At 41.0% G+C, this 8,729-nt stretch overlaps 1 long non-coding RNA gene across 1 annotated transcript in view; it reads right to left on the reverse strand.

Annotated features, from left to right (window-relative positions):
- The window catches only part of LOC142070984 (uncharacterized), a 132,871-nt gene extending 124,455 nt beyond the window's left edge, over window positions 1-8,416 (reverse strand). The window contains exons 1-2 of the long non-coding RNA XR_012666939.1: window positions 8,242-8,416; window positions 6,447-6,560 (exon numbers count right to left, since the gene is read on the reverse strand). This is a non-coding gene — a long non-coding RNA (uncharacterized LOC142070984). The remainder of the gene's footprint in view (window positions 1-6,446; window positions 6,561-8,241) is intronic.
- Window positions 8,417-8,729: the final 313 nt, after the last annotated feature.

Consider the following 8,729-nt stretch of genomic DNA (forward strand, 5'->3'; position numbering starts at 1 on the left):
TGTATTTTTAGCACACCATTTTGGGGGTTGAGAAGCAATTCAACTGCTTCCCAACTTGGGATATTGCCTAGAGTTGAGGATAGGAGAAGGCCTTTCTTCTCTAACGCATTCAATTGAGTTTAGTCATTAGGATCAGGCAGGCATATCCCACAAACTGTTCTAGGACTGGAAAGGGCAGAAATTAGTAGATTTTAGTCTTTATATTCCATGTTTCAAATGTTATCTTTTATGCCTGATATGTTTTCTAGTACATTCCTTACACATTTGCAGTTACAGATGGGTAAAGTCTGTATGCAAAGCCCCTGTGTCCAGACAGAGAACCCAACTATGGCAGCCTTTACCAAGGTCCTAGTGTGGATTTGCAGAGACTGGATTTCCCCCATCACAGAAAGCCAGGCTGGGGAGAACATCCATCTGCGAGAGGTGCCTAGTTGTAGAGTTGTAGGAAGCAGGTGGGAGGGCTACAGCAGGTGGTGGCTAGGCTGAGGAGCGTCTGTGCACTGGATGCATATGCAGACCCTCAAGTCTGAGGAAGCAATCCAGCTGGAAAGGAATGCTGTAACACAACTAGAGTAGGAGAAAATGGCTCCTTCACAGGTCGCTGGTTACTTTTGGCAAAAGGCAGTGCTCCAGCCCTGCTCCCTACCCACCGTCCACAGAGATAAAAAATGGTACTCTGCCCTGACAATGTGCAATGAGGAATCTCCCACAAAGGTATAGAAGGAGAGTACCCCCAAGGCTGGGATGATTGCGGCCACCTCTGTCAAGAGAAAACAAACGTGGTTGCACAGGCACCTGGCTTCCTCCAGGACCTAGGGGTGCTCAATCCCCCACTCTGCCCCAGGACCTGCCCCCACCCCCATGCCCACCCCCCTTTCCCTGAAGCCTCCACCATGCCCTGCCTCTTCCCATCCTGTGCTCGGTCCCCATCCTGCCTCTTCCTGCCCAGTTCCGTCCCCTCCCCACTGCATGCTTCATCCCTGCTCCTCCCCCCCAGCACCTCCTGCATGCTGCAGAACAGCTGATCATGGCAGGAGAGAGGGACTGGGAGGGAGCGGGAGGAGTTGATCGTTGCGGCCACCAGCAGACGGAAGGCACTGGTTCGGAGGTGGGGTGCTGGCTGCCGGTGGGTGCTAAGCAGGCACTCATTTTTTCTGTGGATGCTGAAGCCTTGGAACACCCACAGAATCAGTGCCTGTGGGTGGTGGTGGTCAGTGACTTCCTTCTGAGGGAGACAGAGACATCTGAAGGACTGACCTGGGAAGTGTGCTGCCTTCCAGGGGCCTATATCCGAGACATTATGGAAGGATTACCAGGGATAATCTGGCTCTCTGACTACTATCCCATGCCTCTCATCCACATGGGCACTAAGGATACTACAAAATATGACCCTGATCAAATCAGAAGTGACTACAGGGCTCTGTGAAGGGGGAGGGTGAAGGAATTGAGGGCACAGTGGTGTTTTCATCAATCTTTCTGGTCAAGAGTAAGGGCCCATGCAGAGGGACACCTCCTGGAGGTAAATACATGGCTGCGCAGATAGTGTCACCAGGAGGGCTCTGGCTTCCTTGACCATGGGATTTATTTCAGGAAGAAGGACTCTTGAGGAGAGATGGGATCCACCTATCAAGGAAGAGGTAGGGTACCTTCAGATATACACTAGCTAACCTAGTGAGGTGAGCTTTAAACTAGATTTGACGGGACAGGATACAAAAGCCCACAGGCAAATCCAAAAGACCTGGGAGAAGGGTCAGAATCTGGAGTGAACATGGGCAATCATAGAATGGACAAAGGAGAGACACGAGGGAATATAGAAAGGAAATATAATAAACGTCTTAGATGTCTGTATACAAATGCAAGGAGTATGTGGAATAAAAACAGGAAGAACTAGAAATATTAGTGAATAACTACAATTATGACACAATTGGCATCAAAGAGACTTGGTGGGGGTGAGTCACATGGCTGGAATATTGGTATAGAAGGGTGCAGCTTGTTCAAGAAGGACAGGCAGGGGAAAAGTGGAGGATGTATTGCCTTGTATATTTAAGATCTAGACTTTTTCACTGAGATTGCGATAGAAGTGGGAGGCAGACCTGTTGAAGGTCTCCGATTACAGATGAAAGGGGTAAAAACAAGCATAATGGCATGGCAGGTATCTACTCTAGACCACCTAATGAGAAAGAAGAGGTGGATGAGGCTTTTTTAAACAACTAACAAAATCATCCAGAACAAAGACCTTGCTGATGATGGGGGACTTAAACTAACCAGACATCAGTTGGGAAAACAATACTGCAAGACACAGATTATACAACAAGTTTCTCAGATGTACTGACGGCAACTGTTGATTAGAGAAGGTGGAGAAAGCAAGTAGAAGAGAGGCTTTTTGGATTTGATTCTGACAAACAGGGAGGAGCAAGTTGAGAATCTGAAGATGGAAGACAGCTTGGGTGAAAGTGATCATGAAATGATAGAGTTCATGATTCTAAGGAATGGTAATAGAGAAAACATGAGAATAAAAACAACGGACTTCAAGAAAACAGAGTTTAGCAAACTCAGAGAATTGGTCAGTAAGATCCAGTGGGAAGTAAGTCTAAGGGAAAGCAGAGTTCAGGAGAGTTGGCAGTTTTTGAAGAGACATTACTAATGGCAGAAGAGCAAACTATCCCAAGCAAGACAGAAGAAGAAATTCTTCCATTCTGTTCAGCACTGATAAGTCCTCATCTGAAGTACTGTGTACAGTTTTGGCAAACACACTTTGAGAATTATGTGGACCAATAGGAGGAAGTTCAGAGGAGAGCAACAAAATTGATTAAAGGTCTAGAAAACATGACCTTCTAGAAAATATTGAAAAAATTGGGTTTGTTTAGTCTGGAGAAGAGAAGACTGATGGGGAACATGATAACAGTCTTCAAGTACATAAAAAGTTGTTATAAAGAGGAAGGTGATAAATTGTTCTCCTTGTCCACTGAGGACAGGACAAGAAGTAATGGGCTTAAATTGTAGTAAGGGAGATTTATGTTAGACGTTACGAAAAACTTCCTTAATTAAGGGCAGTGAATCACTTGAACAAATTACTTAGGGAGGTTGTGGAATCTCTGTCACTGGAGGTTTTTTAAGAACAGGTTAGACAAACACCTGTCAGCGATGATCTAGATAATACTTAGTCCTGCCTTAGTACAAAGGACTGGACTAGATGACCTAATGAAGTTTCTCATTGCTATGATTCTATGAATTTCATTAATGTAAGTGATGCAATGCAAATCCACAGCCAAGGGCTAAGCTCTTATAAATATTCTACTATGTTCTGCTCTCAACATCTATTGAGGATTCAATGTAAGGAGGACTGACAGTATCATACAGTCAAGTTCTCATCTTGCTCCCTAGTCATTCTTGTTCACAACACATTTTATGAGCTATTGACACTTGTTCACGTCATTATTCTCTTCTAAATTTTAACCTGGGTTGACCCTTAGGTTGGCAAGCTAAAGAATGTCATTTAAACTACATCATAGTGAAGATGTTGCAGACGGGCAAATGATGCACAGTTCACATATGAGCAGAAGCAAAATCCATCACATTTTACTACCTCTTTTAAAACATACTGAGGTATTTAGAGCACTCCACTTGGCTTGGAGCATGACCAAAAATTAAGTAAAAGGAAAAATAATAATTTTGGTCATTCTCCAAGTCAGATTACATTAGTAGAGTGCTGTTAATACTGCAGTGTGCTTTAAAAGAGGTAGTTAAAATGTGAAGGCTTTATCTTGTGCTCCTCTCTGAGCTATGCAACCTCTGCCCTTCTGTAACATCATGGTTAGGATGTACTGTAACTGCTCACTTTTGGCCTGCCAACCTCAGCTCAAGTTATAGTTCAGACGAGAATAAGGAAATTCCAGCAAGTGTTAAGAGGTCATAAAATGTGTTATTAAAAAATGAGCTAGGAACAATATGGCTTAATTATATAGGTCAGTCGTCTTGTTTGAATCCTCTATAACAGTACTTTTCAACCAGGAGGGTGCAACCGGAAATGGATTGTGATGGGTATCTCTACAGGTGGAGAAATAAAACAAGAGCTTCTGACTACTAGAACCCACCAGAAACTGGGGAGGGGTGGGACAAAGCAAATTTATCCCTCCTCATATTACTGCTGCCCTCTGCTCCATTCCAGCCATAACTCAGTCCTTGTGGAGATACTCAGCCCTCCTGACCTGTACTCTACATAGGGTGGGAAGAGGGGAAAGAGCTCAGGTCAGGTGAAGGAGAATTCAAGATGCTGACTTTGATCAGTAAAGCCTTTTATAATTTGGGTCCTTTATATTTTAGAGACCACGGGCCTCATCCAGCTCCCCAGCGAAATCTGTGGTGAAACGCCCATTACCTTAAGTGGGACAGCATCAGGTTCTACCTCTGTATGGTTAGCTTGTCAGTTGAAAGGAGCCAGGATGCTTGAGGTGATGGTCCCTGGATTCATTCCCCTAAGAGTGAGGCAGGGCATTCTTAGGGGAGGGCTCTCAGCTCCCGGTTTGTTGAACTTCAGAACATGTAAGGCCTATCAATTTATGCATACTTTTCCTTTGGGCTGTTTTCAGTGGGTGGTTTGTGATTGGGAGTTGTTTATTATTTCTTAACATTGTATCAGTTGATTAACATATACATGTAGATTTTATATCCCTCTGTACTTACACCTACAGAGAAGTGCATTTTTATACATTGGAAAAATAAAATGGATATCTATACAATTTGTTCAAGAAGCATACTAATATTGGTTTATTTTCATTATTGTGAGCATGGATGATTTCTTATAATGATTTTATGTATTCAGCTTTGTTAAGCTTAGTAAAATGTCTAATGTGCATGGGTCGGGATGAATCTGAAAATTAATATTTCCATGCTACAGTTTGAGCTTATATTAAAATATTAGAAAAGATGCACACCTTTGACATAAGGATTTCTGTACTTCATCTCTAAAAATGTGTTCAGTATACAGTAGTTTTGAGCTTAATAAAAATGTGCTTAGATTTATGGAAATTGTCCAGGCTAGTATTAAAATACGGTCTACTCCAAAGTAAAAATATTGGATTATATACAATTTCAATGTGATTTGAAATACAAATGCCATTACTCTTTTATGAAATACTTCATACACAAAAGAAAACTAATATCTAGATAGGGCTTTCTACACTTTAAAATGTGATAATGTTTGACTTCAGACTTTATAACACTTATCAAGTGGTGGCAGAAAACACATCTGTAGCTATAAATTAGTATTCATATGTAGGCTGCATTTTCTCCCAACTCTGTCAGGTACCAAAATCAATGGTTGCTCACAGCACTCCCCATCTCACAGGAGGAGGTAAGTATTTCTACCTATCCAGGGTTTTCATATTCAGTCATCAGACTATATACAGGATTAGGCCTACTGTGGGGAAAAAAAAGCAAGATGTCTCCACAGCATATAAATGCACACCAGGGCTGATGGGAGTACGTTTGTTATTGTTATTGGGTGAAATCCTGGCTCAGTTGATGTCAATGGCAACACTCAATGGAGCAAGGATTTCACCTATTATTTTAGAACCAGTAGAAATGGAAACTGACTATTCTGAATATAAACAATCACACCTAAAGGAGTATGTGGACCCTTGTTCCAATAGGAAATACCAGTAAGCATGTATTTGTATTACACAGATCTATGCCCTCCCCACCTAATAATGGGGGAGAAGCATCCCAGCTCTTACTAAGATGGGGAGTAGAAGGAGGTGACCTGCTAGGCAGTGGATCCTGGTCTTTGAGGGAGGAGCAATGGAGTGGGAGGGAGCATATAACAGATTTTCTTGCATGTGTCAGCCCTGAGCCCTGGGGAGATTCTTTTCTTTCTACCGATATCTCCATCCACTATTTCTGCTCCTGACTAACCCTTACCCCCAGTAGATACCTTAGGGTGAGGGCACAACTTTCCTTGCAGTTTGCAGGCTTGATGTTGCTGTTGGTGTTACCCAGGGTATTCAGAACCCAAACCAGTGCTAACTTACCTATTTCTCTCCAGGCGGCATCAGGAATAAAATCAATGGGGGGCACAGCTCCTCTGTCTGATAAATTATTGGCACAAACAAAAGTACTTTCACCTAAAACTACTTTTCTATTAGATCTCAAGTGCACACACAGACACACACACACACTGTTGCAATAGGTTTAGAGCATTCCATTCATTTATAGTCACCCAAAATGTCTGAAATGGTTCCAAAGGATTAGTGGCCAGGCTTCAGAGGGGCCATTAGTCATAACAGCAATAAAATTTACATGTCAAAGGTGTCAGAGGCGCTCAAGAGCAAAGTCGTTAATCCAAACATTCTTTCTATTCTCACAATTCAATACATTCATTTCTTATCCCACCTCCCATTCTGATAGCAAGGCTGCAAACATGCAAACATGCAGCTACGTGGCCTTACCTCTCAGTTTACTCCAGTTGAGGAGCTGGTCCATATTATGTTTCTGTGAGCGTGTGTGGTGTGTGAATGCACACACGCACATAGCCTCACAGTCTGCCTCTTTTTCAAAAAGCTCTGAAAGAAATTAATTGGAAAGCAACAGGACAGCATCAGCATGGATTGTGATCTAATACTACCTTAAACCATCTTCCACCCAGAAAATTAGTGTGTCTCAATGAAATATTAATAACATTTCCTTGTTCTTTTTAGAATGTGACCTACATATAGCAAGTATTTCCTCTGGATTTGTGCTAAGGACAAGAAAGAGTTACAAAGAAACCAAAAAATAAAATAAAATAAAATAAAAAAGCCCTCAGACAATGCAAGCAGGATTGATAGTGATTAGTTACTTGTCATCAGTGAGAACCTGCGTTGTTTTGATTAGACTGTTATACGGAATAAAGTAGGGCAATGACATACAATAAATTATGAAAAATGTACATATAATGTATATATTTAAAGTCTAGTATAGCCTTAGTGTGGTGTGGTTTTATTTTAGTTTTCTCTTTTGGATTCAATGTGTTGAAGCTGGTATCTTTTCTTTCTCTAGCAAAAATATGTTTGTAATCTCTACATATATTTTTTACTGTGTTATACATGTAAGCACGCTATAGAAAGCAGTATATATAAATAAGATAAATTATACAGCATGACAATTCTGAGCAACCAATGTTTTTCTTAAATTTTTATTAAACAAGATTCAGTCTTTTGATTTTAAGAACTCTGTCCGTAGCTAAACCAATGGATTCAATAATTCAGTGGAAAATAATTAAAATGACTGGCATTTATAGGCTGCCTTTCCTTCAAAGATCAGTTTCATTTGTTCTTTGTTTTTTCTGCTCTGCTAGTGGAAGGGAGCACCCAAATACAGGCTCTGGTAGAGCTGGGCACAGTCCTTCTGTGTTAGGAGCCTGCTACAACGCCCATTGCAACGAATGGAAAGATCCCTACTGATTTTCACCGGATGCTGGACCAAGCCCTGATATTGACTACTTGGAATTGATATTGTTCTATTATATAATTGTATATGGACACCCTTCTTGTCTTGGGGAATCAAGCCAAATATGAATATTTTTGGGAAACCTATGTACTAGATTCCAATCTCTATGTCTGTTTTTCGAGCTGAACTATCTTCCCAGATAAGCAAGGGGGTCATTGCTCCAGATACAGTCAGACATTTTTATGAGGTAGGCAATGACCCTTCAAATTGTTCCATCATTTTGGAGATTTTCTTCCCCATAAGATTTCTTTTCTAGGTAGTCTTCCATGTTTAGACTTCAGACAAGCCACCTTTAAATTGTGTCTGTTTGCTTGTCACACAGGGAAGCAAGGAGAAATTCTTTCACAGTTAAGTCACTCTGAGGATTGCAGTCTAAGGGCCAGATCCTCAGCTGGTATATGTCATCTGAAGGCAATAGAGTTATGCGCATTACACTACCCTAGGCCCTAGCCCAGCAATGGCCCTTATTGCTAGAATCCATTCTGAACTGTGAAGATACATTTCAGGCTTTCCCCTTCGAAGCACCTCCTCCCTCTAGGTAAATAGATATATATTTTACAGACTACAGCTCTGTGAGACACTAACAAAGACATATTGGTTATGTTGATAGTCAGCAGTCTTGCTTTGTATTATTCTATCTGAATTATTTTAGACTTTTTCCTCGTTAGTTTAAACATTGTAACGCTAATAAAATGTACAATATATGTCACTAAAGTGCTATAAATATTAACAATAATTATTTATCAGATACAATACCTGCTGATCAGATGAATGGCATAGTTGCACATTATCCTTCCCATAAATAGAGTGTTTCACTATTCCTTAGCTTTCCGACAAGGAGAGTTGAAGTCAGCAGGTTAGATGCCATAAAATATCAACATTAGTAACGATCTCACAGCAGCTGAAAATTTGTAGCATGCACAGATAACGATTCCAGCTAATCAGAAAAACAAAGACAGCCCTTTTCTGTCAGGCTCAGGAACAAGGATCTCTTGTCTGTGTACCTAGAAGCAACCCTTTCCTCACCTTTTGTAAATAACCCAACAACAACAAAAGAGCTACCTCTTGCTAACTCTTCTTAACATTTCTTTTAAATTGACAATAAACAAGAGAAAAAAGTGTCTATCATGATTCAAAGCCATTACATAGGTACATTAGGAAACTCCAGGGAATAAGCTATTTAAAAAAGTTAAAAAACAGACCCCTCTGTAAAATGCTTACCTTTTAGTTCCACTTTTAGTGCA

This window comes from Caretta caretta, chromosome 2 (assembly GCF_965140235.1).
Source record: "Caretta caretta isolate rCarCar2 chromosome 2, rCarCar1.hap1, whole genome shotgun sequence".
In the NCBI taxonomy this organism is placed as follows: Eukaryota; Metazoa; Chordata; order Testudines; family Cheloniidae; genus Caretta; species Caretta caretta.